The 10,498-nt window shown below is 33.0% G+C and overlaps 1 non-coding gene across 1 annotated transcript; it reads left to right on the plus strand.

Annotated features, from left to right (window-relative positions):
• Positions 1–220: 220 nt before the first annotated feature.
• LOC141572537 (U1 spliceosomal RNA) lies at positions 221–382 on the plus strand. The gene has a single exon (XR_012497862.1). It is a non-coding gene; the product is annotated as a U1 spliceosomal RNA (small nuclear RNA).
• The last annotated feature ends 10,116 nt before the right edge of the window (positions 383–10,498 follow it).

Below are 10,498 nucleotides of genomic sequence, written 5' to 3' on the forward strand. Positions count from 1 at the left end.
GGTGAGCTACAGATAAGGAAATGGACTGCACAGCTCTGATTCTTAAGTCAGAAGATTGGTTTCAAGTCTCTTTTTTGTAGGAGTAGGTATAGGACATTAGTTAAATAGGAGCCTCTGATTTCTGGCCAAGGTGATGGAGTATTATTGTGCAGAAGAGATATAATAATAATGATAATAATAATCCTTTCAAAACAATATTTTTGCTATCTAAATTTGAGTATTACTTACCTGGCAGGGGGGATACCATGATTACAAAGGTGGTTTACCCAGGGCAAGGCTTATCCATTGCGCTCTGTGTGTGCTGACTCCTGTGATTTCCTCAAATGTGGGAAACTACTGTGTAATTTGAGGTAGTGGGGGACTGTGTTTGCTTGCTCCCCTATGTAAAAAAAAAATTGAGTACTAATTAGACTGTTTCTAGTGCAAGAGCTGCACTGCCTCAACCATATTTATAATTGAGTTTTAATATGGGAGTCTGGTGACTTCTTGTGTTCTGTAAATTTCCCTATTGTGACAATTTTAATACTGATATTGGAGGCTATTAAAACTGAATATAGATATATTTTAAAAGCCACCAAAAACTTTTGTGTATCTTAAATTTTCTACAATGAGTACGTGTTTTTTTTATAATCTGCAGAGAGCTGGAATTGTTATTTTCGAAGTCTCTGGCATGATATTTGCTAGTGATTTTTACTTTAGGAATCACGACAGAGAAGAGGTTTAGAAATTTAAAATGAGAAAAGTCCTTTTTAGTGCTTTAGTATGTAGATTGCAAAAGTCAGACTGACCATATTTTTTCAAAGGTTTCAGCTGGACAGAGGCAGCCTCATTTCCACAATGGTAGTCCAAGCAGGAAGATGGACACAGAAATGAATGCACAGCATCTGATGTGATGACTTTTTGCTGAAAAATCATTTGAGACAGCATTTGTTCTGAAATAACAGTCATGTCATATACAGACAGAAACAAGATAAAAGTGAAAGTTATTTTGCTTTCCTTCTATTCAGCCTTAAGACCACATCAGTCTGAGCACAAATTACCAGCTGACCCAAATACAAAGGTTCACGAGCCTTTGCTGAATTCATATCCTGTTCCTCAGAACACATGGAGCATTTGGACTGGGTGATGCTGCTACTTAGTCTGGGTAGTTCAGTAAACTCAACCGTTGGCTGGGGTCACAGGATATATGTTTTCTTTTTTGGCAAATTATAAAGCATCATAAAATGATATGAGTTAAAAGAGAATTTAAGGACAATGTAGCTTAAAATAAGATAGACATGTTCAAATCCAGTCTCTAATATCTTTCTAGTTGGATGATCTAAGGCCCGTGACTGAACCCCTCTCAGCCCCTTGTTGCTTTTACTGCAAAATTGTAGTTATAGACACCTAACCACATTGCTGTAAAGATTAAGAAAGATTGTGTAAGTTAAGAATCATTTCTTCTGAAACTTCTAAGGTGTTCAATACACATATCCTCAATGCAGGAGTCCCAGGTAGATGACATCTAGACTCCATTTGAATATTTTTAGTATGCTACCCTGCAAAGCTGCCCATTCTGTTTTTAAACACTTCCTTTACTTTAAGATTTTTCTTTGGTCGTTTGGTTAAAGTTCTTTGAGCCTCTGACCCACCTACTAGTTTTTAGTTCTACATTTGCCTGATTTTGCACTTAAGAAAATTACTTGGTTCTCGACTTTTTCTGTCTGACTTCTTTCACTTAGCATAATAATCTCAAGACCCATCCATTTTGTCTTAAATGGCACTATTTCATCTATTCTTATGGCAGAATAGTATTCCGCTGTGTATATATACCATGTCTTCTTTATCTAATCATCTATCAAAGAACACTTTGGTTGTTTCCATATCTTGGCCACGGTAAAAAAAAAAAGCTGCAATGAACATCGGAGCACATATATCTTTACGGACAAATGTTTTCAGATTTTTTGGGTAGATAACCAGGAGAGGGATTGCTCAGTCATATGGTATTTCTATTCTTAATTTTTTGACGAACCTGCACACTGCCTTCCATAGCTGCTGAAGGAAAAAAGGAACAAGACAAACAAGTGAAGAATCAAAAACTTATAGACACAGATAATAGCTTAGTGGTTACCAGAGGGTAAGGGGGCAGTGGGTGGTAGATGAGGGTAAATGGGATCAAATATATGGTGATGGAAGGAAAACTGACTCTGGGTGGTGAACACACAATGTGATATATAGATAATGTATCACAGAATTGTACACTTGAAACCTGTATAACTTTACTAGCCATTGTCACCCCAATAAACTTTAATTAAAAATAAAGAAGAAATAACTTACTTTAATTCTATTCTGGAGGAGGAAAAAAGCTAAAAATGTCAGTTTCTACCCCTGCAGAGTTTATAGTCTAGGCGAGAAGGTCAGGCAATCAATAAACACATGAAATGGGAATGGAAACAGAAGTCAAGGAGATGTAACCTAAGCTAGGGAGCTAGGAATAGCCCCTTGAAGAAAAGAACATTTAAGCAGAGACCTAAAGGAAGAAATGGAATAGTTTTAGCACAGTAGAATCTTAATTATTTTTTGAAATGCATTGTGATAAGTTCAACCAAATCATTGCCTATGCCTGAGTCTGAAAGTTTAGAAACACAGTCCTTAATATTATGAAAGACTTTACAGTAATAGGAAAATAGCCCTTATGATTGTTTGATTTTCAAAATGATACATCTATATGTTCATAAAATGAGAGCACAGGATTACATAAAATGGAAAGGAATAGATTGTCTTTCTCTTTTCATCTCCATCTTTATCTTTGGAGGCAATCACTTTTAGCATTTCTAATTTTAATTCTTCTAGTGGTCAGCTCTGTTATTATTAACAAAATGTTTATAATTCTATTGATTAATGTATTAAATTCAGATTGTATCTATTTACTTTGCACAATGAAACGTGAGGAGGAAAACTTACTCACACTATTTGCCATCCTACCTTTGTCAGTTTTTGATAATTCTATTACTAAAAATCATCATTCCTTACATGTGTATATAAATTTATAAAATGTACTACATGCTATCTTTTCTTTTCAGTTTTTCCCCAGCTTTATTAAGGTTAAATTGACAAATAAAAGTTCTATATATTTAAGGTGTACAACTTGATGTTTTAACATACATATACATTGTGAAATAATCACCACAATCAAGCTAATTAAAATGTTATCACTCCTTATAGCTATAATCTGCTTATATTGTTTTGTTTTTGTGGTGAGAAACTTAAGATCTGTCTACTTAGCAAATTTTTAGTATGTAATACAGTGTTAACTATAATCACATTACTGAGCATTAGATCTTCAAAACTTATTCATCTTGCAAAACTGAAATATGTACTCCTTGACCAATATCTCCCTATTTCCCCCTCCCCAACTTCTGGCAATAGCCATTCTACTCTCTGCTTCTATGAGTTTTACTATTTTATATTTCACATATAAGTGAGAAAATACAGTATTTGTCTTTGTGTGTCTGGCTTATTTCACTTAGTATAAGGTCCTCCAAGTTAATCCACATTGTCACAAGTAGCAGGATTTCCTTCCTTTTTAAGGCTGATAACATAATAACATATCAGTGTGAATATATATATATATATATATATATATATATATATATATATATAATCTTCACATGCACAATGTGCATATATTGTATATAAGTGTATTATTATACAATATATTTGTATATAATTGCATTATATATAATATGTATATATTGCATATATGTGTATTATATTATATATAATATATGCTTGCATGTATATTGTATACATTGTATATGTATACGTGTGATACATATATACAACACAATATATAATATGTAATATTGTATATACATATATATAGATGTAGATATATAGATATATAGATAACACATTTTTAATTCATTTGTCCATCAATGAATATTTAGGCAGTTTCCATATTTTGGTTATTGTGATTACTGTAATAAACGTGGGAGTGCAGTTATCTCTTGAGACACTGGTATCATTTACTTTGGATATATACCCAGAAGTAGGATTTCTGGATCATTAGGTAATTTTATTTTTAATTTTTTGAGGAACTTTCATACTGCTTTCCAAAATGTCTACACCATTTTGCTCCCATCAACACTGTATGAGGGTTCTGTTTCCTTCATGTTCTCACCAACATTTATTGTCTCTTGTCTTTTTGATAATAGCTATTCCCACTGGTGTGAAATGATATCTCATTGTGGTTTTGATTTGTATGTCTTTGATGATTGCTGATGTTGAGCACCTTTTCATAGATCTGTTGGCCATTTGGATGTCTTCTTTGGAAAAATGTCTATTCAGGTCCTTTTGCCCATTTTTTAAATCAGGTTATGTGGTGTTTTTGATATTGAGTTTTACGAGTTTCTTATATATTTGGACACTAATCTCTTATCAGATGTATGTTTTCCAAATGTTTTCTCCCATTCTATAGGTTGCCTTTTTACTCTAGTTATTGTTTCCTTTACTGTGCAGAAACTTTTTATTTTTATGCAATCCCACTTGTTTATTTTTGGTTTTGTTGCCTGTGCTTTTGGCAGTATATCTAAAAAAATCATCACCCAGACCAATGTCAAGAAATTTTTTTCTCTGTTTTCTTCTAGAAGATTTATAGTTTCAGGTGTTATTTTTAGATCTTTCATCTGAGCTCATTTTTGTGTATAAGGTCCAATTTTATTCTTCTGCATGTGGAAATCCAGTCTTCCCAACACCATTTATTAAAGAAACTATTCATTCCCTATTGTGTGTTATTGCCACAATTGTTGAAGATCAGTTCACCAAAGATAAGTGAACTTATTTCTATGCTCGTTATTCTGTTCCATCAGCCTGTGAGTTTGTTTTTATTCCAGTACCATACTGTTTTAATTATTGTAGTTTTGTTATATATTTTGAAATTCAGACGTGTGATGCCTCCAGCATCGTTTTCTTTTGAATATTGTGTTGGTTATTTGCATCTCTTGTGGTTCCATATAAATGTTAAGATTGAGTTTTCCACTTGTAAGGAATGCCATTGGGATTTTGATAGAGATTGGATTGACTCTATAGTAATGTTAATTCTTCTGATCCATGAACACAGGATGTCTTTCCATTTATCTGTGTTTTCTATAATTCATTTATCAATGTTTTATTATTTTCAGTGTACAAGTCTTTCACCTCTTTGGTTTATTCCTGTGTTTTATGCTTTTTGTTGCTATTGTGAATAGAATTGTTTTCTTAATTTCCCTTTTTGGTTAATTTGTTTGTGCATAGAAACATGGCTAATTTTTGTATGTTGATTTTGCATTTTGCAACTTTATTGAATTTTTTCATTATTTCTAAGTTCTTTGTTTTGTTTTGTTTTTGCTAAGTCTTTAGGATCTTCTACACATATGACTATATCATCTGCAAACAGGTAATTTTACTTCATTCTGAGTTGGATGCCTTTTATTTCTTTTTCTTATCTAATTATTTTGGTTAGTACTTCTAGTACTGTCTTGAACAGAAGTGGCAAGAGTGGGTACTTCTCTCAGATCTTTGACAGAAGGCTTTCAATGTTTCTGTCTTGTACCAGATCTTAGACAGAAGGCTTTCAACATTTTGCTGTTGAATATGTTAACTGTGAGCTTCTCATATATTTATTTATGATATTCGTTTATTATATTGAAATTAATTTCTTTCTATAGCTATTTTGTTGAGAGTTTTTATGATTAAAAAGTGTTGAATTTTATCACATTCCTTTTCTGCACTTATAGATGATTGTGTGTCATTTTTTTCCTTCCATTCTGTTAATGTGGCACATCATATTAACTGATTTGCATATGTTGAACCATTCTTGCATCCCAGGGATAAATTCTACTTGGTCATTCTTAAGGTTAATTTTATATATCAACTTAACAGGGCTAAGGGATTCCCACATATCTGGTAAAACATTATTTCTGGGTGTGTCTGTGAGGGTGTTTCTGGAAAAGAGTAGCATTTGAATCAGTAGACTAAGTAAAGATCTTCCTCACCAATGTGTGTGGGCATCATCCAACTTGTTGAGAACCGTAGTAGAACAAAAAGTAGAAGAGGGTGAATTTGTTCTTTTTGCTTGAGCTAGAACGTCTTCTTCTGTTCTTGGACATTAGCCCTTCTGGTTTTCAGGCCTTTGGACTTGGATTAGGACTTACATCATTGGCTTCCCTGGTGCTCTGGCCTTCAGACTTGGACTGAATTACATAACCAGCCTACCTGGTATTCTAGCTTGCAGATGGCAGATTGTGAAATGTCTTGGCTTCCATAATCATGTGTGCCAACTACTATAATAAATCTCCTCTCATACAGATACGTACCCTATGGACTGTCTTTCTCTGAAAAACTGATTAATGTGGTCATGGTATATGATCCTTTTAATATGCTGTTAAGTTTGATTAGGTCATCATATTTTATTAAATCCTCTCTTTCTTGTTCTACCAATTTTAGATAGTATTTCTCAACTTCCTATCCTATAAAATAAAGATGTTAGCATTTCTCTAATTCTTTCATTTTTCTCTTCCTCCTTTCTTTCTCAAAATTTCTGCCAGAAATAGACTTTTCTTTTACATTTGAGAGGGATACTGGTGGTAATTAAAATGTTTATGTTTTTATATAATCAATATTGTCTTCTAAAATTTAGAAGACTATAATTATTTCTTTGTTAATACTGAAAATGGAAAACCAATAAATAAAATAAAAGTGTTGCTTATTGAAAAGCTAAGCAATTGTGTAGACCCATAGAGAAAGTGAGATAATCCTATATCACTAAATCTTTACCATTTGAACAATAATATTCTAACTGCCAATAACACATGGAATCTCCTTTCTTACATCTTGTCAGTCCTTGAAAATCACTGATGGATAGAGTGAATGATTTTTAGTAAATGCTTTCACCCCATCACTTAGCTTTCCATCTTCCTATTTATACTATCAAAGTAATGGAATGGAAAGTAAGAAATTTCATAGTTTTAAATGTAATCTATCTTCTACTTGATGGCATTCTCTCTTGAGCCTTTGACTTCCTACTTCAGTGACAATCTGCTTCTCTGTGAGGGTTTCAATATACTCTTTCACTTCAAACTTAGTAGTGTTTCTTGTATCTCATACCTTCCTTGAATTTCTTTTCTGTTTTTTTTTTTTTTTTTCCCTTAACACTTTAAAATTTCCGTAATTGAAGACCTGGGTTCCTGCCCAGGTTGTGACCCTCATTGCATGAGCAAGATGAGAGCATCTTTATTCCTCAGTAGAGTAAAGGAAAGGAATACAAAGAAGAGGCCAAAGAGCACTCCTCAACGCTATCCCATGATACTTCTTCTTATATTTCCTTGACCAGATCTTCTCATGGCCATACCCAGCTTCCAGGAAAGCTAGGGAATAATCTTGATGCTGGACAATATGTACATGGCTTAATATTATGTTTTTTTTGGGATAAGGAAATAGTGAATACTATGTGACAATCATAATCTCTGCCAAAGCCTCAATAAAACACCTGTATAACGTGTAACTTTAAGCAGAGTAAGTTCTAAGTAACTTCTCCTCAATAAATTTGTTAAAAAGAATACCTTGAGTTGTCTGAGTGTTGACCAGTTGCATTGAACTGTTGGCTACAAGCCAAATAAATAACAGATGACATCTGTCAGAAATAATTGTTTTCATTTTAGAATTATTTACCTTGAGCCATTCTTGGACAATTGTTAGGAAGTAGCAGCAATTGCCTATTGAGCATAAGCTTAATATGTTACAAAAACATTCATTGTCTTCAGTAGAAAGAAATATTTACCTTTTTATCAGAAGCTGGGGAGCAATCCTGCAACAGGACTTTTAAAGAATAGTTTGAAAGCTCCTGCTACAGTAGTCTTGTCATTTATTATATGGTACAAATTCGTATCTATGTATTTTTTTGTTTGTTTGTTTGGTAACATACTTTTACATTGACCACTTTTGGCATCATAAGGATCCAATAAAAAGTGAATATTTAGTAAAAAATTAAATACTGAATTTCCATTTCTCAAGAAAATGGATGAATGTATAGTTGATACTGTGGACAAAAATAGGGCCACGTACTAAACCTGACAAGCTCAAGGGAGGCCAGCATGGTGGGTCTGACAAATCAGAGACCAAAATTAACCACATGGGATGGTCTGAACATAAAAATTCCCAACTGAACACAGGTCATGGTAGGTAGTTACATCCTGGGCTTATAGCTTTCTTGACAAAAGTCAATCTTTAAGTAAGACTGTCTATTATCTTTTTGCATCTAAGATAACATACTCTTGGAATGTCAGAGTACTGTATTTTGTCCTGCATAATGTGCAATTTTTTGCCCAAATCTGTGAGGGAAAAATAAAGATGTATATTATACATGAGTAGTATTAATTCCCTATCTATCGTGTTTCCCCCAAAATAAGACCTAGCTGGACAATCAGCTCTAATGCACCTTTTGGAGCAAAAATTAATATAAGACCTGGTATTATATTTTATTATATTATGTTATGTTATGTTATGTTATGTTATGTTATGTTATGTTATGTTATATTATATTATATTATATTAGAGACCCAGTTCTATATTATATTAAAATAAGACCGGGTCTTATATTAATTTTTGCTCCAAAAGGCACATTAGGGCTGATTGTCCAGCTAGGTTTTATTTCCAGGGAAACACGGTATATAAATGTTTTTAATTCTGTTATTTATGCTTATGAGTTAAAAGTGTAACTCTAGAAATTAGTAACGCTATCCATATGCAAAATAATACCCTGGAATATGATAATTGGTTTTGTTGAACTTTGGTTGAACTTGCAACGACGAAGAGTTCTTCTATGATGTGTAAATATCATAAATTTGTTACGGGTACATAAAATTTCTTGTACCTCGTATCTGTTCTTGTATTTTGTATTATTTGTTAAATAAAATTTCTTGTATCATAATATGTTAAAAAACAAATGCTAAAATTCCTGTATAATAACAAAAAGCAAGTACCTAAGTGTAAACAAATAAAAATTTGAATTAAAAAGTTAAAACGAAAGATTTTTTTCTTTGAAAACTTGGGCCAAAAACGTGGGTGCACATTATACATAGGAGCACTTTATACATGGCAAAATATGGTAATTTCTTTTTCTGAACCCCTCAGGGCACAACCCGTCACTCCACAGCCTGAGACCACAGAGCCCCTCATTGTTATCTTGTATCTATATGTGCTGTAAATGTTAATTATTAAGTATCTTGTACCCACCAATGTAAAAGAAGTATGTGTCTCTCCATTTTACTTTTTATCCAATCCCAGAGACTTTCCCACCTTGCTTTCTCCCACCCCCTTAATCTATCAGCAATGGATTTCATGTAACCTTCTTTGCATCTCCTCCTTTGATTCTAATGTATAAAACAAGCTGCAAAATTACCATTCTCCATAGAGCATTTTCTTAATCCACTGAGATTTTGCTTCTCAGCAATTGTCATCAGTTTGGCTCAAATAACTACAGGTTTGGACGTTTTTTAAGTTGACAATACACATATTTGTCAATATTTTAAATCTGTATGAAGACTGATAGTGATAGCTGAAAACCTGAAGAGACATATCTCCTGAAAAGCATCAATATATACTTCAAAAATTAGTAGTTATTTTAAGAAGCATCTAGCCTGGCAGTGGGGTGCTACTATAAAAAACAAACAAACAAACAAACAAAACTAAAACATGCAGCATTGGCTTTGAGAGCTAGTGATGAGAAGAAACTGAAATGACCTTGAGGAAATGACCTTGATGAAGCTTGAAGGAAAATGAGAAAACTATTGTTGGAGGCTGGAAAAACAACAACAAACCAACTCTTATAAAGTGGTGGAAAATTTGGCAACACTTGTCTGCAGTAAGGTAGAAGACAGAAAATGTACCCACTAAAGTGAACGATCTAGCTAAGGTGATTTCCATGCAGAATTAAAAAAAAAAAAAAAAATAGGTCTAACTGCTTATTCTAAGTGCCAATAATAAAATACAAGTAGAGAGATATGAACTAAAAAAGAAATCATTTAGTTTTCAAGCAGAATTTAAAGAAAATTTAGTGGGCCTTGGCCCTACTTTCTAGTCAACAAAAGTTTCTCCAAGTGAAACATTGTCTCAGGGAAAAGGTAAAATTAACAACTGTAAACCATATTGTTAATTCCTAAAAAAAAAAAAAAAAAAAAAAAAAAAAAGGTGAAGCAGTTTAGAGACACTTTAAGTAAAAGGGCTTTATTAGGGTCTTAAAGAGTTTGTCTTTTTGATCTTGTTTACTAAACACTATGATTCCTCCTAGAAGACCTGAGGTAAAGAAGGACATAGCTCTGAAAGAAATGTGGGTATAGCCTTTGTCTAATGGAATAAATTCTAACTTGATACCCAAGAAGCTCTCAAAGTTTATAAAGACATTATGAGGGTGGCATAGAAAAAGCAGTAACAGTTCAAAATAAAAGTGGACTTTGGACACCCCATCTATTATAGGCAAGAA

Source organism: Rhinolophus sinicus, linkage group LG06 (genome assembly GCF_036562045.2).
Source record: "Rhinolophus sinicus isolate RSC01 linkage group LG06, ASM3656204v1, whole genome shotgun sequence".
Taxonomy (NCBI): domain Eukaryota; kingdom Metazoa; phylum Chordata; class Mammalia; order Chiroptera; family Rhinolophidae; genus Rhinolophus; species Rhinolophus sinicus.